Raw genomic sequence first — 26,796 nt, 5'->3', positions numbered from 1 at the left:
ATTTGATGTGGAAATATTTACCAAAAGAGGAATTTGAAATGGCGTTTGTGGAAGGGAATGAGCTGATTAGTATAGAAGAGAGAAAAGGGTTATGTATGAAGTTTGATTAAAATGAATTTTGATGGGTTGGGTAAAATGTTGATGTTATACTTTGTTTTAGTTTTTTTTTTTTTTTTTTTTTTTTTTGAAAGGCTTGTAGTTTGTTTCTAAAGACGTATGTGTTTGATGCCTGATTGAAAATGTTATAGGTATGAAGGTTTGATTTTGAGGAATTGTTGTTTTGTAAATATTATTTTTGTACTTTTTGATAATAAAAAAAAAAAAAAAAAAAGGCACGCCCGATCTCGTCTGATCTCGGAAGCTAAGCAGGGTCGGGCCTGGTTAGTACTTGGATGGGAGACCGCCTGGGAATAACAGGTGCTGTAAGCTTTTAAAAAAAATAAAAAAAATAAAAAGAGTGCCTGAGCTTCAAAAAGCCTTAAAAAGTCTCTGAGATTCTTCAGAAAGCATGAAAGAGTTTGAGTTTTTTCAAAAGTTCTTCTTAGTTTTCTTCACTAATGGTCTAACCTTTTAAATAAGGCCTGGTTAGTACTTGGATGGGAGGCCGCATGGGAATACTAGGTGTTGTAAGCTTTTTTAAGAAAAAAAAAAAGAGTGCCTGAGCTTCTTCAAAAAGCCTTAAAACGTCTCTGAGATTCTTCAGAAAGCATGAAAGAGTTTGAGTTTTTTCAAAAGTTCTTCTTAGTTTTCTTCACTAATGGTCTAACCTTTTAAATAGTAGGGGTGGGGGAAAAAATCGATTCTTAGATGCATCGCGATGCGGACGTGGACGATTCTGAATCGATTCACAAATGTCAAAAATCGATTTTCAACAAAAAAAAAATTTTTTTTTTTTAGATATGTAGCCTATTTACAATGACGTAATATTGACGGAACGCAAAAGACGGAACTCTGAAGCGCGGGAGTGCAGTGTCCGGACCGTCTGTCTGTGGCGTGCGCACATAACAGAGACGCGATGGCTGAGCGCGAAATCCAAACACCCTCCTCGTTAAAAGCTGACGTGTGGAAATATTTTGGCTTCTATGAAGTTGAAGGGGGAAAGGAGCTGGACAAGAGCCACACTAGTTGTAAGCTTTGTAGAATAAAACTAAAATATTTCGGCAACACGACAAATATGAGAAGCCATATGACACGTTTCCACCCAGAGGAGGAAAAACACTCGGCTGTACCAGAGCCGTTTCTCTCTATGGCTCTGGGCTGTACCGGTGTTCAGACGATTTCTGCTGCGTTGTCGAAAAATGCTACCCAAACGCGAATCGATCATAGATAATGTTGATTCATTCTCTATTGTTTCCATAATGGTGTAAATCTCACAATATTATAACATCGTTATTTCATTTTAATCAGGGTAAGTGTATGGGGAGCATATTTGGCTATTTTAAATGAACTAGCAATTATCACATTTGATATAACAAGTAAAAATGATATTATTATATGAAATAAAATTATAATAAAATTCGAAGTTAAGAGTACAGTATAATGTACTGTTTTTATTTTTAAAACGGTGTGAAAAGTAAAAATTATCATCAAATATTCATCTTTGACCTGTCAAAGTTTCCTACAAGTCTCCACAGCAAGGATGCATAGATTTATGGGCGTGGTAAGCAGAAGAAAAATGAGTCTGCACATGCACCAGTAAGTAGCACATCTCGATGGGTAGCATGAATCGTCAGAACACCTGTTGTTGTTATATTATTAATTTACTACAAGTATGCTGCTAGTTCAGGCACACATTTATTTTCCTGTTGGTTCTTTGCAATGTTAATAAAATATATTGTACGTTAATTCTTTATGGGTTATTACTTTGTACTTTTAAAGCAAAGTATTTATATTCACACACACACACACACACACACACACACACACACACACACACACACACACACACACACACAAAAGATTCAGATAATCGATAATCGCTTTTGAATCGAATCGCAGGCCTCTGAATCGTAATCGAATCGAATCGTGAGGTGCCTAGAGATTCCCACCCCTATTAAATAGCCCAATTTTGGCAGCAGTTTTCGCTTACGGCCATACCACCTTGGGCACGCCCGATCTCGTCTGATCTCGGAAGCTAAGCAGGGTCGGGCCTGGTTAGTACTTGGATGGGAGACCGCCTGGGAATACCAGGTGCTGTAAGCTTTAAAAAAAAAAAAAAAAAGTCCCTGAGCTTCTTCAAAAAGCCTTAAAAAGTCTCTGAGATTCTTCAGAAAGCATGAAAGAGTTTGAGTTTTTTCAAAAGTTCTTCTTAGTTTTCTTCACTAATGGTCTAACCTTTTAAATAAGGCCTGGTTAGTACTTGGATGGGAGGCCGCATGGGAATACTAGGTGTTGTAAGCTTTTTTAAGAAAAAAAAAGAGTGCCTGAGCTTCTTCAAAAAGCCTTAAAACGTCTCTGAGATTCTTCAGAAAGCATGAAAGAGTTTGAGTTTTTTCAAAAGTTGTTCTTAGTTTTCTTCACTAATGGTCTAACCTTTTAAATAGCCCAATTTTGGCAGCAGTTTTCGCTTACGGCCATACCACCTTGGGCACGCCCGATCTCGTCTGATCTCGGAAGCTAAGCAGGGTCGGGCCTGGTTAGTACTTGGATGGGAGACCGCCTGGGAATACCAGGTGCTGTAAGCTTTAAAAAAAAAAAAGAAAAAAAAAAGAGTGCCTGAGCTTCAAAAAGCCTTAAAAAGTCTCTGAGATTCTTCAGAAAGCATGAAAGAGTTTGAATTTTTTCAAAAGTTCTTCTTAGTCTTCTTCACTAATGGTCTAACCTTTTAAATAAGGCCTGGTTAGTACTTGGATGGGAGGCCGCATGGGAATACTAGGTGTTGTAAGCTTTTTTAAGAAAAAAAAAAGAGTCCCTGAGCTTCTTCAAAAAGCCTTAAAAAGTCTCTGAGATTCTTCAGAAAGCATGAAAGAGTTTGAGTTTTTTCAAAAGTTCTTCTTAGTTTTCTTCACTAATGGTCTAACCTTTAAAATAAGGCCTGGTTAGTACTTGGATGGGAGGCCGCATGGGAATACTAGGTGTTGTAAGCTTTTTTAAGAAAAAGAAAAAAAGAGTCCCTGAGCTTCTTCAAAAAGCCTTAAAAAGTCTCTGAGATTCTTCAGAAAGCATGAAAGAGTTTGAGTTTTTTCAAAAGTTCTTCTTAGTTTTCTTCACTAATGGTCTAACCTTTTAAATAAGGCCTGGTTAGTACTTGGATGGGAGGCCGCATGGGAATACTAGGTTTTGTAAGCTTTTTTAAGAAAGAAAAAAAAGAGTCCCTGAGCTTCTTCAAAAAGCCTTAAAAAGTCTCTGAGATTCTTCAGAAAGCATGAAAGAGTTTGAGTTTTTTCACAAGTTCTTCTTAGTTTTCTTCACTAATGGTCTAACCTTTTAAATAGCCCAATTTTGGCAGCAGTTTTCGCTTACGGCCATACCACCTTGGTAGCGCTAGCGAGCTGAACAGGAAGTCAGTAGATTCATTGCGGGAAAGTCCAGAAAGTTTGTTTGGAGAAATCCTTACTTTTATTTATTTATTTATTTATTTATTTTTTCTGATTTGGGACTGGAATATAATTTAAGAAATTTATAAGTTGGTGTGGGGTTTCTCCCCAAACAGCACGCTGCTGTTTGGGGTGATTCTGGTGGTGAAGTTACACGCGCAAGATGGAGGCAAACAAAGAGAAAGACATGGGGCCTGTGAGGAGAATGGAAGATGGAAACAAAGAAACAGGTCGAAGTTACGAGAAGAAACTAACAGTGATGGTAGAGATTGTTGGAAATGAAAGAATTACGATGATGGAATTATTGCGGAAAGTAAAAGAAGAGTGTGGTGAAGTCATTGGTTGCAGATACAAAAATCCCAAGGAGTACGAATTGACCATGAAGGAGGAGAAAGGAAAGAAGAAGTTGCTTGATGGAATAAAAATCCGAAGTGGGAGCATACTGGCAAAGGAGATAAATAACTGTGAGACTGTGGTTTCTTTTTTGAACCTACCCACGTACATCACGGACGAGGAGATAATAAAGAAGTTAATAGACTGGGGAGTTACACCGGCGTCTACAGTTAAAAGGAGGATGTGGCCAGGGACTGGAATTGCTGATGGGACGAGGTTCTTGAAAGTCAAGTTTACGGAGAAGGTAAAATCGCTTCCGTACTCGACAAAATTTGAAACAGTGGGTGGAACAGAGCACTTTCGAGTATTGCACGACCGGCAAGTAAAGGTGTGTCGCCTGTGCATACAGCCAGGACACATTGTCAAAGAGTGTCCGAATTTCAAGTGCTACAAGTGCGGTGGACAAGGGCACTATGCACGGGAGTGTAACGAAGGGAACTGCACTGTGTGCTGGAAGAAGAACAACCTGTGTGTGTGTAACAGTGAAGAAGATGACAACGGAGAGGAGGCTGGAGACTCTATTGACCTGTATGGTGAAGTGGGAGAGACCCAAATATCAAGTGGTGAGGATGGAGGTGAGGAGTGGAGCGAGCTGGAAGGCATTCTGGAAGCAGGTGGATCTGGGAAAAGCAGCGGAGAGCAGAATAACGCAAGAGCTGGGATGGATAACGAAATGTCAACCAGCGGTGGTGGGAGAGACAAGAAGGATGAGAGCAAAAGCCAACGTGAAAGAGGACTGAGAAAAGAAGGAGTGTCGGTGGGAGTACAAGGAGGAACAGGAGAAGGAGAAGGGGAAGAAGAGATGATTGTACAGGAGGCTATCTTGGTGGACATAATGGACACAACAGGGACAAAAGAAACGGTCTCAAATGTGCTTAAGAGGAAAAAAGGGGAAGGTGGAGAAGGCAACGCCAAAAAGTACGACGTTAATCTAATCAAGAGACATATTTATGTTTATGTTATTATTTTCTATTATTTTCATAATGAATGAAGTATCAAGCATTGCATGCTTGAACTGTAATGGTTTGAGGGATATGGACAAGTTTAAACAAGTGATGAGTGTATTGAATGCACAAGTAGTATGTCTGCAAGAGACGCACTGGACAGATGATATAATGGGCGATATAAAGAGGGTTTGGGACAAAGAAATATATGTTAATCATGGCACGCAAAACGCCCGTGGAGTAGCGGTGTTGATTAGAGAAGGGTGGATGTGCAATATAAAACAAATACAAAATGATGGTGAGGGGAGGGTATTAGGGATTGATTTAACACTTCAAAATGATAAATATAGACTAGTTAACGTGTATGCTCCAAATGTGGAAATGGAAAGAAAAGAGCTTTTTATGATGTTGAAGCCTTTATGTATTGGGAATTGTATAATGGTGGGTGATTTTAATGTGAAATGTACTAGATTAGACATGGCTAAAAATATGGTGTTTAAAGAAGATACTTCTAGGAAATGTTTAAAAGGTTTAATGCAGAGTAAAGATATGGTAGATGCCTGGAGGGAGGAAAACCCTTTTAAGAGAGAATTTTCAAGGAGGCAAATGGTGATGGGTGAGCTAAAGCAAAGTAGAATAGATCTATGTCTGGTTAAAAGGGACATTTTACAAAATATAAAGAGTGTATGTTATAATTTTACAGGTATAAGTGACCATGCAGTAATGACAGTGAAATTAGGGGTAAACTCAAAAATAAAAGGTGGGGGTACGTGGTGTCTAAATTCTGCCTTATTAAGGGAAGATGCGTACAGAAGAAGAATAGAGAAATGTATTAAAGATGAAATGGAAAACTGCTTATACGAAGAAAATATATGTAAATGGTGGGGTATATTAAAAAAGGAAATAAAAAGAGTAAGTATTAGATACTCTAAAAAGAGGAATCACAGGAGAAAATGTAAACTAGACAATATGTATAGGTTATTGGAGGAAGAAGCCGGGAAAATTGAAAATAATCCTGAATATACAAAGGAACATTATTGTCAGATAAAAGCAGAAATTGAGGTGTGTGAAAAAGAAAAATGTGAAGGTGCAAAAATAAGAAGTAGGGCACAATATGTTTTAGAAGGAGAGAGATGTACAAAATATTTTATGAATTTAGAGAAGAGAAAACAGGGGAGGAAGTTCATTACGGAGTTGGAAAATGGAGAGGGGGGAAAAGTTACGGATTATGTAGAAATAATAGAAAGGGTAGAAGAGTTTTATAGTAATTTATTTAAGAAAGGGAATGTAAAACAAGAAGATATAGATAAGGTATTAGATCATGTAAATGTAAGTCTCAAGGATGGGGATAGGGAGTTGTGTGAGGGAGACATAACTCTAGAAGAGGTAGAAGAGGCAATCAGACAGACAAAGCCAAATAAAAGCCCGGGAGCGGATGGTTTAACACATGAATTTTATCAAACTTTTATGAAAATTTTGGCACCGATATTGGTGAGAATGTATACGGAGATGGAGGACAAAAAAGAAAGTGCCAAAATCTATGTGTACAGGGATGATAACGATTCTGTATAAAAATAAAGGGAGTCCACTCAAATTAGAAAATTATAGGCCTCTAAGTCTTTTAAACACAGAGTATAAAATTTTAACAAAGATTTTAGCAAATAGACTAAAGAACGTCCTGGTTGCGTATGCAACCCACCGTTCCCTGAAGGAGGGAACGGAGGACGTAGTCGACGCCCACTGAAATGGGATCTCGCTAGAGAGCCTGTCTTCTTCGAGTACTATTGAACGAGCCAATGTAATTGGCGTGCGTGATTTGCATCACACACTCCGCCCCCGCGGCGCGGGTATAAATACGGAAGTGGATGCACGCACTAGTTGCTTTTCGCTGAGGAGCCGAGAGTAACCCGGGGTCAGCGGTGGTCCAGCGGTAGTGGCAAGGGGACTACGTCCTCCGTTCCCTCCTTCAGGGAACGGTGGGTTGCATACGCAACCAGGACGTTCCCTTTCAGTTGATAACGTCGGACGTAGTCGACGCCGACTGAAATGGGATCAACCATTGAACACGCGACTAACGCTGCCACCTTCCAGTGCCTAAACCAAAGCCTCCTGATGCCCCCGCAAACTTAAGGCGGGGAAGGACAGGGCTTAGGCCAGGGAAGTCACTGCTGTTCCTACAGGACCACTGGGAAAGCGTTCCCCGTACGTTGGAAGGAAGGGACGCTGCGGAAGCCACATCCAACCCAGAGGGAGGTAATGTGGAGAATACACATATGAACTGGGCGGAAACCGGGCAGTCTAACATATGGAATGTCACTGGGGTGCCTCCAGCCTAAGACGGGGGGAGACACACCGGACAGTGACGGCAGAGAGACTCTGCCGAGGGAAGACACGGGCTCACCGCAGGGAGCCGTATCGTGGAAGAATACACATATGGGGTCACCGAAGGGACCGCAACATATGGACCCAGCCTAACACAGGTTCCACACTGCTTACGAGTGGTAGGCCTAACACCAGACGTTCCGCACGTCCGACGTCGGAGGGGTGTGGAGGAACTCAACAGGGTTCAATTTTAAGGGAACTCAACTGGAGTAGAAAGGCGCACGTATCAAGTCCATAGGAGGGGAATGGCGCAGCAAGCCGACACTTGAACCGGGCTCACGGTGAAACTGGCTTCATGAGAAGGGAGCCCACGGGAAGCAGCGGTTCAACTAGGTGTCGTCCAGCCCCCAACTCTAGAATCTGTTTAGCAAAGCATATCGTCAACGCCCAGGCGGAGCACTTTACACTCATCATAGAGGAGCTCAACACCTAAGTGGACATGTTGCATCTCGGATCTTTGCCGAAATGAAGGCAAGCACTAAGTGCAACTTTGCATGGAAACAGCCTTCCCTCTCTGCTGAATTCCAACAGATATTTGAAGAGCTGGTCTGAGGTCTATGACTTGCATTCTGTACACGTCCAAGCGAACGGACAGAGAAGCCAGGGCTGGATCTGCCTCCTCCAGGGCAGCGCTTGCAGGCTCACCACCTGCTCCTATTACGGGAGAGGTAGGAACCTTGGGCACAATCCGAGCCGGGGTCTCAGCTTGTGAGAGTTAGCCGGCCCAGACTCCAGGCACAATACGTTGACCGAAAGCGAGCAAGTCCCTACCCTCTAGTAGAGACCACGCGAGCAGGAGAACTGATATAACAGAATTTTTAACTCACTGCCTGCAGTGGCTCAGGGGCGGTCTCTGCAGTGCAGTCGCACCAGGGACAAGGCCCAAGAGGATAAAGAGGGACACAAGGATTTACAAGACCTTGCTCCTCAGGAACCTGACGATCAGAACGTGCTTCTGCATACTTCTGCAACATGATGAGCGTCGTTTAAACACCGAGGCAACATCATTTTGAGGGTGATTTAGGAAAACAGCCTACTGCAACCCATTTTGCAGGAAAGAGAGCACTGAAGTGATCGAAAGCTTTCAGGATCTCCTCTGGAGAGAAGACGCACTCAACGACTAGGTTCCACTTCTAAAGGCGTAAGCACGCTACCCCATTCTAGGGGGTGCTCGCAGAAGTGATGGTAACTATCACACATTCTTGTGATAGCCACCTGAACCTCCGCGTTCAGATGTAAGACCGCCCGGAATCCCCGGGGGAAGAACGCGTGTGCCATCGTGCCCCGCCCCCGAAGAGTTTTCCGGGGAAGTCAGGAAGGCTGTTGATGGGAGCCAGGTCTAGTTGGGCCAATAAGGGGCAACTATGAAGACCTGTTCCTCTCCTGACTTGGCACGTAGGTGCAAGTGACGGGCGCAAAAGACAGGAGCATTGCTCAACACAACATGTGAAGATCACTGGGCTTCAGGAGCATTTTCTGCTCAGCACTTGGGTGTGACAAGTTCACTGAGCTTCAGGAGCATTCCTGCTCAACACCTGAGTGTGATAAACTCACCGAGCTTCAGGAGCATTTCTGCTCAACACTTGAGTACGAAGAACCTCACTGAGCGACAGGAGCATTTCTGCTCAGCACTTGAGTGTGACAAGTTCACTGAACTTCAGGAGCATTCCTGCTCAACACCTGAGTGTGATAAACTCACTGAGCTTCAGGAGCATTTCTGCTCAACACTTGAGTGCGAAGAATTTCACTGAACGACAGGAGCATTTCTGCTCAGCACTTGAGTGTGACAAGTTCACTGAGCTTCAGGAGCATTACTGCTCAACACCTGAGTGTGATAAACTCACTGAGCTTCAGGAGCATTTCTGCTCAACACTTGAGTGCGAGGAACTTCACTGAGCACCAGGAGCATTTCTGCTCAGCACTGCGTGTGATGAATTCACTGAGCTACCTGTGATGGACTCACTGAGCTACAGGAGCATTGCTGCTCAACACCTGAGTGCGATGAACTTCACTGAGTTTCAGGAGCAACTCTGCTCAACATGAAGTGTGATGATCTCACTGACTTGAGCAGGCGCAAGGCGACCCTGAGTCGCAGTCACTTCTTAGAAGGCTCACTGGGGTTAAACGTATTCTGCGGGCCCCCGGGGCAGCTGAGACCCAGTGTTTGTCCAAGGGTAGTCCGCTCGGTTTACCCAAACACTGGCGGAAAAATAAAACCGGGGGGCAATTGAGCGGCCCCGGAATGGTCAAGACCCAGCGGACCCAGGGGATGGAGTCTCCACTTGCCCTGGCTATAACTGTCGTGAGGCTCGATGGCGGCACGATTGAGTAAGCGGGAGGAGTGGAACAAGGCGCCCTCAGAAGCGTCTGACTCCAAGGAGGAGGTGACGGGAGAGTTTGTGACACCCGCAATGTCTAACAACTCGAGGCACGAATGCCCGTGTAGTCGGGGGTCACCCAGGCCCCCGTTAAAACACGCCCTTTGTACATGGCCCCTCTGCTGAGGAGGGTTTGGCAGCAGACCGGGATGAACTATAGTCACACAGGGTGAGCTGCTCTGCCACGGTCACCTCAGGACTCGATCGTAAAGCTAGCGCTGAAGCGGTCACATACGGAGGAAGCCAAAGGCTGTGGCTATCGTATACCCCAGGCTCTGAATCTTTTCAGTGGGACCCTTTCTCACTTCAACACCAGCTGGACACATTCTCACTGGAGAGACGTGTTGGACCGAGTACCTCTCCAAAACTGAAAAAAGAGATACTCAGCCCGTGGGCGAGATTACTCTCTTCCAGTTGACCTGAAGACCCAATGAGCTCTGGAGCACTCGAGGGGAAGGACACTACGTGTCTTTCAGGTCAAAGCTGCAGACCAATCTTGGGCCCAGATGGTCACGACCCACCACCTAGTAGCACGAAGAACGAGTTTACAACTGGCCTTCGTACCGGCTGGAGGAGCGGCTGTATCAAATCCTTCGCCAGCAGGATAAGATAAGCAGGATAAGATAAGATTTTTTTTTTTTTTTTTAGGGAGCCAGCGGCGGAACAGACACACACACAAACAAAGGCTCCACCCGGCCCTCACCCGGGGGGAGGGAGTGATCGTGCCACTCCAAGAGCATCTCATCCATTCCTGGGCGGCCCGCTCCGGAATGCTTTCGCTGTCGCTTGCCACCTGGCTTGGCAGCGCCTGGAGCGGGCTGGGCGTCTCTACTGCGGCCGGCTCCATGCTGAGGCCTGGGTGGAGGCTGCTGTGGAGGGCCAGCAGGAGCGGCGGCCGGAGAACGCCCACGGCGACGAGCAGGCGGAGGAGCTGCCACCGGCGGCGGGTGGAGGCAGCAGCTGGCCACCGGGGCAGGATGTGCCGGATGACCTCCGTCTGCGCTTGAGCGGCAGAGAACTGTTTGATGCAGTTCTCCACCGCGTCGCCGACCAGCCCAACCTGGGAAATTGGGGAGACCAGGAACCGAACCTTGTCCGCATCCGCCATACCAACCAGGCTGAGCCAACGAAGGCGCTACTGGACCACCAAGGTGGACATCGCCAGACCGATCACGCACGCTACGACACCCGTACCCCGGAGGGTGAGGTCGGATGCAGTGCGGTGCTCACCTATGAGCGCACGGTCCGGATTACCCTCGTGCATGCCATGGGTGCCCTAGCCTGCAGCAACGCCATGGCACGCAAGAGGAAGGGGCTTGCCCACAGGCTTTGTAAGCCCTGCCCGTCGGAACAGACGAAACTCACAGGCCTTAGGGGGGAGACGAGGATCCCCCGAAAAGGCAGCGGCCGCCGGACACAGGTGCACCTGTGTCGACAGACCGCTCCAATGGAGGGACACCTCGCAACCCTTCACCGTTCCTCCATCAAGGGTAATGAGGGGGAAAAGCTATTCAGGCAGTTTCTGGCAGAGAAAGATGCTGTTCACCACCTGATAAGCTCTCCATGCATTTCTTGAAAGAAAGGCACTGGGGCGGCAAGCTGAGAACCAGCGCGGCCCGCCCCAAGATACCAAACTCCAGATTCCAACCGAGACTGAACGGGACACGGTGGAGGTTCCACTCGAGCCCGGCAGCCTCGGCGGCCCGTTTCAGCATAGCTGATAATTCTGGATCCGGCTCGGGCAACATTGAACTCCCGGAGGGAGACAATGCAGCCGAGTCATCATCTCTAGAAGTCAGCTCACCCTCCGATGCTGCAATCGGCGTCCTGTCCTCCAGGGGAGCCCCGAGTGAAACCGCTGGCCCACCCATTACAGATGGACCAGCAGACAACACAGGAGGCTCCAGTGGTTGCAGTGGAAGGGAGGAGTGAGGAGCCCACAGGGAATGGTTACCGGGCGGGACATCCAACACTATCCTCCGGTCACCCATCCCACACAGCACCCGAGGGTGGGGCATGGTAATGGGGACTCGCTCTCCGCGAACGAAGGCGAGTCTCGCCCTCAACACTGCGACAGTCATGTTCCCACAGTGAAAACATGAGCTGTCCACAAAAGCTGTCTCAGCGTGCTGTAAGCCAAACACGTGACACAACAGTTGTGACCATCAGAGAGAGACAGGGAACGACCGCACCCAGAAACGCACGGGCGGAATGACATCTTGAAAAAGACGCAAACCCACCCGTGTTGCTCTTTCAGAAAATAGGACCGTCACCAGTGCCGGAGCACACAGGGGAATGACCGCGGCAACACTGAACAGAGAACTGAAACAGTGAAGCACTCACTTTTCCGCCCTCTAACCAGCCATCAACACACACAAACATTTAGAAATTTGTTGCTGTTAAAACAGCAGTTGAGAGCTCAAAGCTCGCGATCACCGCTGCACTCGCGCTGTAGAACACCAGCACTGGGAGAGTCTTCCTGAAGAACACCGACACACTCGCTCGTTGTAGACAACAGCACTCTCAGAGACATCAAACGATCGGCTCCGAAGCGAAAGGCAACTAGTGCGTGCATCCACTTCCGTATTTATACCCGCGCCGCGGGGGCGGAGTGTGTGATGCGAATCACACACGCCAATTACATTGGCTCGTTCAATAGTACTCGAAGAAGACAGCCTCTCTAGCGAGATCCCATTTCAGTCGGCGTCGACTACGTCCGACGTTATCGACTGAAAGGGAAAGTAATAGGGACCATAATAGCTCCAAATCAGGCCTATAGTATCCCAGGGAGAGATATAACCGACACCGTTTGCACAGTAAGGGATGTTGTGTGCAGGATGGGGGAGGATGGGGAAGGCGGAATAATTTTATCTGTAGATCTAAACAAGGCATTCGATAGAGTGGAACACGACTTTTTAGAACAAACAATGAGGAGATTTGGGTTCGGGAATAAAATGCTGGGATGGATAAGTCTGTTATACAGTAAAGCGCAAAGTTGTGTGAAAGTAAATGGAGTTTTAACAGACCCTATTCCGCTCGAGAGATCAGTGAGACAAGGATGTCCGATGTCTGCATTGCTATACTCAATCTCGGTTGAACCATTAGCGATAATGGTACGAGCTGATAAAAAGATAAGGGGCATTAAAATTCCAAACAGTTGTGAGAGTGTGATACACCAGTATCCGGATGACACGACATTTACGATTAGGGATGTAGAGAGTATAAAAAAGATAATGGGGAACATAGAAATGAATGGGAAAGCGTCAGGAGCAAAAATAAATGTAGAAAAGTCTGAAATAATGAGCATAGGAGGGGTAGACTTGAGAGGGTGTGATATACCTTTTAAAACTACATTGGGTTATGTTAATATTTTAGGTGTGCAGATTGGTGAAAATGCTAAGAATGCAAGGGATGCCACATGGACAGGGGTTTTAAATAAAATTAAACAAGTACTCCAATTTTGGAAATTAAGGGAAGTTATGTTAAGAGGGAAAGTCATGCTGGTGAACTCTTTGTTGCTTTCCAAATGTAACTATATTTTAGGTGCTGTTGATTTGCCAAAATGGGTAATGAACGAGGTGACTGAAATAACAAATAATTTTATGTGGGGAGGGAAGGGAGTGAAAATAGCAAGGAAAACATTAATCGCGAGCAAAAAAGAAGGAGGATTAGAATTGATTGATTTAGAAGTTAAAAAGAAGGCAATAAGGGTGAAAGTGGTGAAAAAGTATTTATGTGGGAAAGAGGAGTATGGATGGAAGGGTTATATGAAGGAGGTGTTGGACAAATGTAGTGGGTGTGGGGAAGAAGGCCTTTTTATGGAACTAAAAAAGCCAATGTATGACAAAGTGCCGCTGTTTTACCAGGAAGTGCTTAGTGCATGGGCAGACGTTTTGGGAAATATAAAATTTGAATGTGAGAATATAAATCAAGTTTTAAATCAGCCAATTTTTTTAAATCCAAGAATTAAAATGAAAGAGAAAATGTTTTATGATAAGTTGTATATAAAAGCAGGAGTGAGACAAGTAAAAGATCTAGCATACGAGTACGTAAGAGGGTTTTTACCTAATAGAGCTATATATGATTGTGTTGTGGGATGGAATGATGATATTGAAATGTCAAAAGTGGACTCGATGTGTGAAAACATCAAAATGAGCTTGCCCGGAGCCTGGACAAAGAGAATTGAAAACGAAACTGTTAAACCTGGGGAGTGGGGATTGCCAGTTTTGTTTTTTGAAGGAGGTGATGGGGAAAAATTACTGGGAGGGGTGTCCACTGATATGATATATAAGTTCATGTTGAAAAAAGAGATAAAAGTACCAGCATCAGAAATTGTGTGGCAGAAAGTGTTCCCTGGTTTAAATGTCATAGAAATTTGGAAAAATCTGTGTGTGAAATACAATGGACTTGAGTGTGAAAACTTGGACTTTAAGTTAAGACACAACAGAATTTACACGAAAGTGGTACTTCACCAGATAAATAGGAACATAAATAGGGATTGTGATGTGTGTAAATCTGCTCCAGAGACACTGATGCATATCTTTTTAGAGTGCAGGGAACTTGAGGACTTCCATGGAAAGTTAAAAGAAATATTAAAGGAGAACTGGGGGAAAAATGTTGGGCAAGATGAGTGGAAAACACTGTTTTTATTTGGGTATTCTGTGGGTAATAAAGATAAGAAAGTGAATCTTTGTAACTATATATTGAGTCATGCAAGATACGCAGTATGGGCAAGGAGGAACTTAGCTTTTTATGAAGGGAAAAGTGTGGAAATATGTACATTGTTCAAACAGGTGCTGAGGAAAAATGCTTACCTCATGTGGAATTATTTGGAGAAGGATGTTTTTGAAGAATATTTTTTAACGGATTGTGACCTGATAAATGTGGATGATGGAAATAAAATGAATATCAACTTCTGAGCAATTACCAATGTATTTAATGTAACGTGCTAATTGTTGTAATAATGTATTTTGATTGTAAAATGTAAAATTATTTTGATATTTTTGATAATAAAAAAAAAAAAATAAAAAAAGGCACGCCCGATCTCGTCTGATCTCGGAAGCTAAGCAGGGTCGGGCCTGTTTAGTACTTGGATGGGAGACCGCCTGGGAATACCAGGTGCTGTAAGCATTTAAAAAAATAAAATAAAAAAAAAGAGTGCCTGAGCTTCTTCAAAAAGCCTTAAAACGTCTCTGAGATTCTTCAGAAAGCATGAAAGAGTTTGAGTTTTTTCAAAAGTTCTTCTTAGTCTTCTTCACTAATGGTCTAACCTTTTAAATAAGGCCTGGTTAGTACTTGGATGGGAGGCCGCATGGGAATACTAGGTGTTGTAAGCTTTTTTAAGAAAAAAAAAAGAGTCCCTGAGCTTCTTCAAAAAGCCTTAAAAAGTCTCTGAGATTCTTCAGAAAGCATGAAAGAGTTTGAGTTTTTTCAAAAGTTCTTCTTAGTTTTCTTCACTAATGGTCTAACCTTTTAAATAGCCCAATTTTGGCAGCAGTTTTCGCTTACGGCCATACCACCTTGGGCACGCCCGATCTCGTCTGATCTCGGAAGCTAAGCAGGGTCGGGCCTGGTTAGTACTTGGATGGGAGACCGCCTGGGAATACCAGGTGCTGTAAGCTGTAAAAAAAATTAAATATAAAAAAAGAGTGCCTGAGCTTCAAAAAGCCTTAAAAAGTCTCTGAGATTCTTCAGAAAGCATGAAAGAGTTTGAGTTTTTTCAAAAGTTCTTCTTAGTCTTCTTCACTAATGGTCTAACCTTTTAAATAAGGCCTGGTTAGTACTTGGATGGGAGGCCGCATGGGAATACTAGGTGTTGTAAGCTTTTTTAAGAAAAAAAAAAAAGAGTGCCTGAGCTTCTTCAAAAAGCCTTAAAACGTCTCTGAGATTCTTCAGAAAGCATGAAAGAGTTTGAGTTTTTTCAAAAGTTCTTCTTAGTTTTCTTCACTAATGGTCTAACCCTTAAAATAAGGCCTGGTTAGTACTTGGATGGGAGGCCGCATGGGAATACTAGTTGTTGTAAGCTTTTTTAAGAAAAAAAAAAAAAAGAGTCCCTGAGCTTCTTCAAAAAGCCTTAAAAAGTCTCTGAGATTCTTCAGAAAGCATGAAAGAGTTTGAGTTTTTTCAAAAGTTCTTCTTAGTTTTCTTCACTAATGGTCTAACCTTTTAAATAAGGCCTGGCTAGTACTTGGATGGGAGGCCGCATGGGAATACTAGGTGTTGTAAGCTTTTTTAAGAAAAAAAAAAAGAGTCCCTGAGCTTCTTCAAAAAGCCTTAAAAAGTCTCTGAGATTCTTCAGAAAGCATGAAAGAGTTTGAGTTTTTTCACAAGTTCTTCTTAGTTTTCTTCACTAATGGTCTAACCTTTTAAATAGCCCAATTTTGGCAGCAGTTTTCGCTTACGGCCATACCACCTTGGGCACGCCCGATCTCGTCTGATCTCGGAAGCTAAGCAGGGTCGGGCCTGGTTAGTACTTGGATGGGAGACCGCCTGGGAATACCAGGTGCTGTAAGCTTTTAAAAAAATAAAATAAAAAAAAAGAGTGCCTGAGCTTCAAAAAGCCTTAAAAAGTCTCTGAGATTCTTCAGAAAGCATGAAAGAGTATGAGTTTTTTCAAAAGTTCTTCTTAGTTTTCTTCACTAATGGTCTAACCTTTTAAATAAGGCCTGGTTAGTACTTGGATGGGAGGCCGCATGGGAATACTAGGTGTTGTAAGCTTTTTTAAGAAAAAAAAAAAAGAGTCCCTGAGCTTCTTCAAAAAGCCTTAAAAAGTCTCTGAGATTCTTCAGAAAGCATGAAAGAGTTTGAGTTTTTTCAAAAGTTCTTCTTAGTTTTCTTCACTAATGGTCTAACCCTTAAAATAAGGCCTGGTTAGTACTTGGATGGGAGGCCGCATGGGAATACTAGGTGTTGTAAGCTTTTTTATGAAAAAAAAAAAGAGTCCCTGAGCTTCTTCAAAAAGCCTTAAAAAGTCTCTGAGATTCTTCAGAAAGCATGAAAGAGTTTGAGTTTTTTCAAAAGTTCTACTTAGTTTTCTTCAATAATGGTCTAACCTTTTAAATAAGGCCTGGTTAGTACTTGGCTCTCCTATTTTTTGTTGTTTTTATAGTTTGTTTGTTTTTATTTAGTTTTGTACTATATAGCTTACTTTTTTTTTATTTTTCACGATTTAACCCCAAGCAGTTTTATAACTGTTTGGGGTTGAGATTTTTACGTTTGGATTTTGATGTGGAGGTTACAAACAAGGAAGAATATAATGGAAAACGGAACGGAACTGGAAAACGAAAATCAAGAAGAAGAAACATGGGCAACTGTGGTTGCGAGAAAGAAGAGAAATGGAGCTGAAATGGCGAAGAGAAGGACTGAACAACAGAAGATACAAGGTAAAGAAAAGGATGATGTAAATGGTAAAAAGAGACAAGAAGAAAGTCGAAAAGATGAAATGATAAATAAGCTGAGAGGGAAAACGAGATACCAGAGGGAGTATAAAAAAGAAACGACACTGACAATGAATGTGAAAAATCCAGGAGAACTTACTGTTATGATGATAATAAAGGCTGTAGAGGACAAAACTGGAGTTGGAAAGTTATATTGACTAAGGAAAAAATCTGAGTGTGAATATGAACTGACTATGGAGAAAGAAACGGACTGTGAAAATCTAGTGGATGGACTGTTAATTAATGGGCAAATGTGTGAAATGAGGAAACTATGTGCAATGGAAAGGATGGTTTCATTTCTTAATCTGCCAAATTACATAAATGATGAAGAAGTGTTGCAAAAATTAACGAGCTGGGGTGTTACAGCAATATTACCTCTGAGAAGGAGATTTTACCCAGGAAATACGGTGGCGGATGGGACCAGATTCATCAAAGTAAAATTTACAAAGGACGTGGTTTCCCTACCATATAATACAAAGTTTGAAACGGAGGAAGGAGATACATTTTTTAGAGTGATTCATGATCACCAAGTCAAAACATGTAAAATTTGTTCAAGTGCTGAACATGAAAAAAAAGATTGTCCGCAATTCACATGTCGAGAATGCCTGGAGCAGGGGCATTATGCGCGAGAGTATAAAGCTCAGCGGTGCCAAAGCTGTGGGAAGGCGTCACAAAGGTGTACATGTGAAGATGATGAAGAAGGACATGAGGAAATGGAGATGGACCTACACAACAATGAGGAAGAGGATGGTGAAGGAGGTGTACTACATCAAGCGTGTGATATAATAAAGAGCACTGAAGAAAGAGCAAGAAAAGAGGAACTGGGAAGCCTTGAACAGGGGCATTTGACGCAGGATTGCGAAGTCCCGCGGTGCCAAAGTTGTGGAAAGGCAGCACAATGGTGTACATGTGAAGGTGATAAAGAAGTACATGAGGAAATGGAGATGGACTTACATGATGACAAGGAGAATGTGGAAGTGGCTGGGGAAGGAGAGGTACTGCAACAAGCATGTGCCATAATAAAGGACATACAGAACGGTGAAGAGCGAGGAAAAGATGAACAGAATGAGATGGAAAACAAAGAAGAAGATGGTGGTGGAGTAAAAGACATTATAAGACAAAAGGAGGTAAAGGACACAGAGGAAAAAACTTTGGAAATAGAAAGTGGGGAGAGAAACATTTTTGGTGGGGGAAGTAGGATGAAAACAACAGCAAAAGTGAATATTGGGAAGGTGATGGAAAAACAAAGAATAAGAAGAGAATTGAAAAAAGGCAAAAAGACAGTAAAATGAATTGGACTGATGGGAAAGTTTTTTGGGTGTTTCTGTTTTTGTTGGTTGGTTATTTCTTCTTTTTTTGTGAGATAATGAGTGAATTTAGTATTGTATCAGTGAATGTAAGAGGACTATCAAATGTCAATAAGTTTGAAAATTTGATTCATTTGACTAAGATGTGCAACATATTATGTTTACAAGAAACGTGGTTGGAATGATGAAAAAATTAATGATTTGGAAAAAATGTGGGATGGGGAAATAATGTTTAATAATGACCCACAACAAAAAAGAGGAGTAGCTGTTTTAATAAAAAGAGAAGTGAGTAATAACACAAATGTAATATATAAGGACAATAAGGGTAGGGTTTTAGTTATAAAATTTAAAAGTAAAGAAAAAGAAATAATAATTTGTAACATTCATGCTCCAAATGAAGGACGAGAAAGAGTAGAATTTTTTAAGAAATTTAGTGATTTAATGAGTATATGGCAAAATGTGTTTCTGATTGGTGATTTTAATACGGTTTTGGAGAGAATTGATGTTGATGATAAAATGATATATAAAGCTGATAGTGGGAGAAATGAGTTGGAAAGAATGATGGCTCAACATAATCTGATTGAAGTATGGAGAAATAGAAACAAGTCTAAAAGGGAATACTCACGAAGACAAGTTGTGAACTCAGTTTTAAAGCAAAGTAGATTAGATTTTTTATTAAGTAAGAGGGAACTTGAACAATATATAACAAAAATATATTATAAATTATATAGTGGTAGTGATCATGACTTTTTATATGTAATAATGGATTGGAGTGGAGTTGAGAGGGGAAATGGAATATGGTTATTTAATACAGAGATATTGAAAAATGAGTGTTATAAAATGGAAGTGGAAAATCTAATCATAAATAGTATAGATAATCTATTGTATGAAGAAGAAATATGTGTGTGGTGGGATAATCTGAAAATACAAATAAAGTTGTTTACAATAAAATATGCGAGAAATGTGCAAAGAGCAAAAACAGCAAAGGAAAGAGAAGTCAAAAGAGAATGGGATAAAGAGATGAAAAAGGCAGAGGAAGGAAAGGCAGAAGTGGAGGAAAATGTAATATTAGAAGAAAAATTAAAAAAAAATAGAAGAAGAAAAATGTATGGGTGCCATAATAAGAAGTAGAGCTAAAAATGTAGTAGAGGGTGAGAGAAGTACAAAGTTCTTTTATGAATTAGAAAAAACAAGGCAAAGAGCAGAACTAATTAGAAGTGTGATAAAAAATGGAAAGAGTGTTAAAGAAACGAATGGAATTCTAAAGGAGGTCAAAGATTTTTATGCAGATTTGTTTCAGGAAAAGGGAGTGGTAGAAGAAGACAAAGAATTTCTTTTGAATCAAATAAAAGTAAAATTGGAGGATGATGATAGAAAAATGTGTGATAGTAAAATAACAGAATAGGAAATAGATTAAGCTATTACTCAGTTAAGTAATGGCAAAACTCCTGGATTAGATGGATTATCAAGTGAATTTTATAAGGCTTTTAGAATTATTTTAACCCCAATTTTATATGAAATTTACAGTGTTATTTTTAATAAAGAACAGTTGTGTGAAAGTATGAAAAGAGGAATGATTAAAATTATCTATAAAAATAAAGGAAATAAAGAAGAGTTAAAGAATTATAGGCCACTGAGTATGTTAAACACGGATTATAAAATTTTAGCGAAGGTTTTGGCTAATAGGATGAAAAAGGTTATCCCTAACATTATTACTACAAATCAAGCTTATGGTGTTTTAAATAGAGATATTTCGGACACAGTACGTAATATAAGAGATATTGTTTGGTATAAAAGAAAAAACAGAGAATCCCATAGAGATATTTAATTAGTGTGGATTTAGAAAAAGCATTTGACAGAGTGGAGCACAGTTATTTATTTGAATTAATAGAAAGATTTGGGTTTGGAAAGAATTTTATTAGATGGATGAAATGTATTTATAATGGGATTTTTAGTTGTGTTAAAGTGAATGGGTTTTTAACAGATTTTATTAGTATAACTAGATCAATCAGGCAGGGATGTCCATTATCAGCATTATTATACACAATTGTGGCTGAGCCTTTAGGTTTAGCAATAAATGCAGAAAAAGAAATAAGGGGATTTTTTATAGAAAATTATAATGTAGAGCAAAAGGTCTTTCAGTATTCCGATGATACTACTTTATTTTTAAAAGCTTTTAATAGTGTTAAAAAGGCAATGAGTATAATTGATAAATATTGTAGAGGAGCAGGAGCAAAAGTTAATGAAGGAAAAACTGAGTATATGAGGATGGGGCAAGTACAAGATTTAACAGGAATATTTCAATTTAAAGAACAGTTAAATAATATGAAGATTTTAGGAATTAGGATTGGTGCGGATGAAATAAAAATAAGAGATATAATATGGGAGGAGGTTCTTAGTGGTATGATTAAAAGACTTAATTTTTGGAAACAACGAGGTATTTTTTTTAAAAGGCAAAGTATTAGTATTGAATTCATTATTTTTATCAAAGATGTGGTACACTCTGACTGTAGTAAGTCTTCCGGTATGGGCATACAAGAAATTAAAAGCGAATATACTTAGTTTTTTATGGGATGGTAAACCTGCGAAAATTGCATATAATACCATAATAGGAAAAGTGGAAGAAGGAGGATTGGGAATTATTGATCCTCTTTTAAGAATGAAACGTATGAGAATAAAAATAATGAAAAGGTTTTTAAACAATTCTGGATCTGCTTGGGGAAAAATAATGGTGTTTTTTATGAATAAGTGTGGACAAATAGGTAGTGATATACTATGGATGAAATTGAAAGTTAATATAATTGTAAATATGACTGAATTTTATAAAGAAGTTTTAAAGGCATGGAATGATTTTAGAAGGTATATTTATTTTGAGCCAAAGGACAGACAACAGATGTTAAATCAACCGCTGTTTTTAAATGAGAAGGTTATTTGTAATGGTAAAACGATATTTTATAAAAATTGGTTTGAAGCTGGGTTAAGGCAAGTAAAAGATATTTTATATGAAGTGAAACCTGTTTTTTTGCCTCTACAAGCTATAATAGACACACTTGAGGAAAAAGAAGAGATAAAGGATAGGAAAGAAATCAAAATTAATTATGAGAAAATTAAAAAAGCAATTTCAGTAGAATGGATAGAGAAAATTGAGAGAAATGAAAGTGAAAATGATGCAATTAAGGTGGTTTTAAGAGTAAATGAAGAGAATGTCAACTTTGATGCATGTGTTTTAAAAACTTTTTATTTGATTTTATGTAGTGATGTATTTGTTGAGCCCAGAGCAAATGAATATTGGGGAAAATTGTTTAATACTTTGGATGTAAGAGAAGTGTGGAAAAATGTACGGATGAATTTTAGAAGCCCTGTTTTAGAAAAGTTTGACTTTCTTTTAAGACACAACTGTATTTTAAATGAAATGAGATTGTTTAAAATTGGGATAGCAAAAGATGCGATATGTAAAGTATGCTTTGAAGAAAATGAAGGAATGCGGCATATGTTTTTTAAATGTAAGAAGTTAGAATGTTTCATGAGGAAGTTAAAAAAGATGGTTGGGAAGTTTATAGTTGATCAAAGTATAATACAAGATGGATGGGAAACTTTATTTTTATTTGGTTTTAATGGAAAAGCAAGTAATAAATATGCTCTTAATTTATGGTTGTCTGTTGCAAGACATGTAATATGGTCTAGACGAAATATAATGAAAAAAGAGAAAAAAGATTTGTCGGTATGTGTATTGTATAGGCATAAGTTAAATAATACTATAAAGATCCTGTATGAGTATTTTAATGTGAATGGACAACTGAGAATTTTTAATAAGAACATAGTTGATGGTAATCCTTTTATTATAAAAATATATATAGGTTTTGATCTGAAGCTGCCTAGTTGTTTTTAGTCTTTTGTTGTGTTGTATGTTGTGTTTTTAATGTGTTTATTGGTTTGTATGTGTGTATTAGGAAGTAGGAATGTATTCACGTAAAAATATATAAATGTATTTTTTTAATTAAAAAAAAAAAAAATAAAAAAAATAAATAAAAAAAATCTCGTCTGATCTCGGAAGCTAAGCAGGGTCGGGCCTGGGCTGCGTTTCCCAAAAGCATCGTAAGCCTAAATTGATCGTAAAAACGATCGTACGACTGATCTTAATATTATGGTCTGTTTCCCAAAAGCATCGTAACTTAAGTAGCACTTGAAAATCTTCGTAGAACTACGAGTGCTCTGGAGTAATCGTACATCCCCAAGTGCATCGTAAGAAGACAGATTTATGAGGTCACCTGCAGGACAACCGGCAGATTACACTTTTATCTAGATTTAACAGATTACACTGCAACGTAAGTATAATATACAGGTTTTGATTGTACTTTATTGTACACTTTGTTGTACTCGTGTTTTGTTTAAATGAATAAATGAAATAATTAAAAAGGGAAGAAAAAAATAGAAATACACATCTAAATTAAACGAATGAACAAAAAACAAAAAATCATAAAATAAGTAATCTGGGAAATATGCTTTAAAGACCGGGCAAAATAGGGATGAATTCAAAAAAATCTGTCAATGACTTGCTGACGTGCACGAAAACCAGCCATGTATTGGGCATTTCTTGCGGACCTCCTTCCCTGATCTTTGAACACGGTTGCAGTTAGTTTGCAATGTGACAATGTCCTTCCAGATGTTTTGTTTTTCCTTATTTGTATGGTGTCCTTTAAATCTGTTAAAAATAAAATCTTTGTTTCCCTCTATCTCCTCTAAAAGGACATTAATTTTATCTTTTTGAAAGGTCTCTTCTCTTGTTTTTTTGTTTTTGTTCAGCCATTTTGTCAGCCTGTATAGGTATTTTATATCCATATAGACTTGTCTTGATTTCGAATCCACAACAAATGACGATTATTAGGTTAAACGTTCAAAATACGATTCCATATAAGGTTATATTTCAGCACTTCGCGAATGGACAGCGACGGTTAAGTAGCACGTAGAACGCGTTCTCGCGCGTTCATGTTAAGTGCAGTTTTGGGAAACGCACGTGGAATTGCGGCGAGGGTTCGTAACCTTCCACGTAGAGAGCGCTCTTAAGAGCTAAGATACATCGTTATCGGGAAACCCGGCCCTGGTAAGTACTTGGATGGGAGACCGCCTGGGAATACCAGGTGCTGTAAGCTTTAAAAAAAAGTCCCTGAGTCCCTGAGCTTCTTCAAAAAGCCTTAAAAAGTCTCTGAGATTCTTCAGAAAGCATGAAAGAGTTTGAGTTTTTTCAAAAGTTCTTCTTAGTTTTCTTCACTAATGGTCTAACCTTTTAAATAAGGCCTGGTTAGTACTTGGATGGGAGACCGCCTGGGAATACCAGGTGTTGTAAGCTTTTTTTATGAAAAAAAAGAGTCCCTGAGGTTCTTCAAAAAGCCTTAAAAAGTCTCTGAGATTCTTCAGAAAGCATGAAAGAGTTTGAGTTTTTTCAAAAGTTCTTCTTAGTTTTCTTCACTAATGGTCTAACCTTTTAAATAGCCCAATTTTGGCAGCAGTTTTCGCTTAGGGCCATAAGTAAACGGCCTCTGAGATTCTTCACAAAGCATGAATCTGTCACAGGTCGGAGGGAAGCCAAGCCAGACTGCACCCACCCCTCAAACCCAGGACCACCTCGAGGAGCGTACCAGAGACCAGGCAGACAAGTAGAATTAAAATGAACAATCTTTATTGTCTAAAAAAGGGAATTAAAAAGTCTTGATGTGGATTTTGTGTCTCTTCCCAGGAAAGGGAGCCCGCTTTTGGACCCTGGGAAGCGAGGGGTTCGCCCCACCGATCCGTGCCACCGGCAACCACCGAGGAGGAGGGATTCGACCGCCGTTCCAGCAAGCAGGTAAGTATCTTGGCAATAAACCTTCTTGGGCGTGATACAGGCGGACAGATGTCCGAACAAGCCTGGACCAGGACTGAAGACTAGGAGGGGACTCTTCCACCGGACAGGTGAGTGGCAGGTACGTATACCTCTCCAAAGGACAAGCAGGGCGGAGGAGCCTCACTGGAGGACAGGTGGGTAGATGGGTACGTATATCTCCTCAGGGCAGGGCGCACTCCCGTGTCGTCGCTGGGCAGCAGGTGCGGGGTCCCTCGTGTCTCTTTCTCCTTTGGTGGGGTTCAGTCGTTAGCAGAGGTATCCTCTATTCCAAAGACAGAGACAGTTTTTGTACAAACTCACTTCCCGTTACAATGGGGCAAGGACTTACGGCTGGAGCTGATGGCTATACTGACACAATGTGGCCAGGGCAGGCCTCTGCTTCAGACAGGCATCACACGAGAAGGCAGTAACAGAGGAATCATCTATTTAAACAGACAGAGCAATTTATACAGGTACAAGCACACGCCTCTGTAAGATGGAGAATCGGGCTTACGGCTAGACGCTGTGACTCCAAGCAGACAGCGCTGAGGCCAGGGTGTGTCCCTCCTTCAGACAGGCATCACACAAGAAGACAATAGCAGAAGAATCATGGCTGGATTGTGTGGCTCTAAGTGGACAGTGCTGAGGCTAGGGTGGATCCCTCCTTCAGACAGGCATCACACAAGAAGACAGTAGCAGAAGAATCAGCTATTTAAACAGACAGAGCAATTTACACAGGTGCAGGCACACTCCTCTATAAGATGGAGAATCGAGCTTACAGCTGGATTGTGTGGCTCTAAGCGGACAGTGCTGGGGCTAGGGTGGATCCCCCCCTTCAGACGGGCATCACACAAGAAGACAGTAGCAGAAGAATCATCTATTTAAATAGACAGGACAAGTTATACGGGGCAAGCACACTTCTCTTCAGTATCGAAGCGGGGGCTTGTAGCCCGAGCGGGACATGCACATTCAACACTGAGGCCTTGTTCAGCAAACACTGGGCAAGAATATGAACTGAAGAATACTGGCAGTTAAATATACGTATACATCCACACACTGCAACTTCACGTCAAATCCAATACTGTGTGACACTTCAGTTCGGGCACTGCATATCCACTCTCACTCTCAGTGCAATAAGGCCAGCACTCACCCAATAATCAATCCCTCCACTGTTACGCTGAATCAGCACTCAGGAGATGAAGAGATGCAGATGACTTCTCACAGCATGGAAAACAGCGTCTTTAATACTCTCTCACACTCAGACGAAGATATCAGGATTTTAATGATGACTCAGTTCACACCCTTAAGTGACAGTTACACTCGTAATCAATACACTTCACAATTCCTTATTCGGCTCAGTGCAAGGCATGCATTCACACAGATCCGATGTTTCATTACTTAGCTTCCTCTCAGGAATGATGGCGCTCTCCAGTCTTGACTGTGTCTCCACAATTCTCCTACTTCCCATCCAGTTCACGCTTCCAGCTTGTATTCACACAAATCACCGTTGCACCCGTAATCCAGCCAAATCCTCACAGCCCTCTCCAAAGATCCCAGCGAATTCAAGCTACTGCCAAAGAACGATTTCTCCCGGGGGAGTACCAACCTCAATTTCCTCTTGCTTTTCCTTTTAACTGCTTCATTCGACCCCGTAGCCCTATCGCCGATCCTCACACCAATCGCCCGCACCTGATACCGTTTGCCTCATCAGCCGCCGCTGTCATGGAAATCAACAACAAGCGGAACCGGCTCGGTGTTTCACTGATATTGTTCCGGGGGGAACACACTTCCAGCGGACATTTGTTCCGCTTCCTTCGTCACTTGTGACATACCCCCCTGCCAAACCGTTCTAGTCCCTAGTTGCTCGGCAACCCAGTCTCCATACCGCACTGGGGGCTGCAGACTCGAGTATTTCGGGACACCCGAATGGCTGAACGACATACTTCCATAAGGCATTGGCGGTGGTAGTGGCAGTCTGATCCAGGGTTGGAATGGCCCAGGCGTACTTCGTGAACAGGTCAGTTACTACAAGGATGTTCTGTATCCGATCCATCGGTCGTCCCAGCGTCAAATAGTCCATGGCTACGATGTGCAGTGGGGCCTTAGCCCGAATCGGCACCAATGGGGCCCGTACCTCCTTCCTTGCCTTAAAGAGCATAGAGCGTGGGCACCCTTGAAGGTAAGTCCTCGTGGTTCCCTCCATCCCAGGCCAGTAGAAGTACCGCCGTAGCAGAGACAACGTCCTTTCTTGCCCTTGATGTGCCAGTTTGCAATGATATGCCTGTAACAGGGAATGACATTGCCCTTCGGGGACTACTGCCTGGAAGACCTCATCGCCCCGAGTCGGATCCTGGAGGGACCTACAAATCACCCCTTCCTTCAGGAAGAGCCTCTCTTTCTGTCCCAGCAGCCCCCGCACCACCCGTGTCTGGGCCCGGCATTCCTCGCCTTCGGGCCAAGCTCCTCCACTCAGCCAAGTTTGTACCAGCTTCAAATCTTCGTCCTCCTCCTGCCACATTCTCCAACGCTGTGGGTCCCATCCCCAAGTTGCAGGGGGTTC

The 26,796-nt window shown here is 41.8% G+C and overlaps 1 long non-coding RNA gene and 4 other non-coding genes across 5 annotated transcripts; 4 read left to right on the top strand and 1 right to left on the bottom strand.

Moving 5' to 3' along the window:
• Positions 1-2,083: 2,083 nt before the first annotated feature.
• On the top strand, positions 2,084-2,202 carry LOC143738737 (5S ribosomal RNA). Its single transcript, XR_013203987.1, has one exon. It is a non-coding gene; the product is annotated as a 5S ribosomal RNA (ribosomal RNA).
• A 363-nt stretch (positions 2,203-2,565) lies between these two features.
• LOC143738733 (5S ribosomal RNA) lies at positions 2,566-2,684 on the top strand. The gene has a single exon (XR_013203984.1). It is a non-coding gene; the product is annotated as a 5S ribosomal RNA (ribosomal RNA).
• A 12,451-nt stretch (positions 2,685-15,135) lies between these two features.
• LOC143738722 (5S ribosomal RNA) lies at positions 15,136-15,254 on the top strand. Its single transcript, XR_013203972.1, has one exon. It is a non-coding gene; the product is annotated as a 5S ribosomal RNA (ribosomal RNA).
• A 774-nt stretch (positions 15,255-16,028) lies between these two features.
• LOC143738711 (5S ribosomal RNA) lies at positions 16,029-16,147 on the top strand. Its single transcript, XR_013203961.1, has one exon. It is a non-coding gene; the product is annotated as a 5S ribosomal RNA (ribosomal RNA).
• A 7,889-nt stretch (positions 16,148-24,036) lies between these two features.
• LOC143738556 (uncharacterized) lies at positions 24,037-26,022 on the bottom strand. The gene is made up of 2 exons (XR_013203902.1): positions 24,751-26,022; positions 24,037-24,679 (listed from the first exon to the last, which is right to left on the bottom strand). It is a non-coding gene; the product is annotated as an uncharacterized LOC143738556 (long non-coding RNA).
• Between the last annotated feature and the right edge of the window lie 774 nt (positions 26,023-26,796).

Source organism: Siphateles boraxobius, unplaced genomic scaffold, assembly GCF_051911475.1.
Source record: "Siphateles boraxobius isolate OS27281-9 unplaced genomic scaffold, OSU_SipBor_1 15, whole genome shotgun sequence".
NCBI classification, from domain to species: Eukaryota; Metazoa; Chordata; class Actinopteri; order Cypriniformes; family Leuciscidae; genus Siphateles; species Siphateles boraxobius.
The sequence above is the reverse complement of the archived record's forward strand: the minus strand, read 5'-3'. Positions and strand labels throughout refer to the sequence as shown.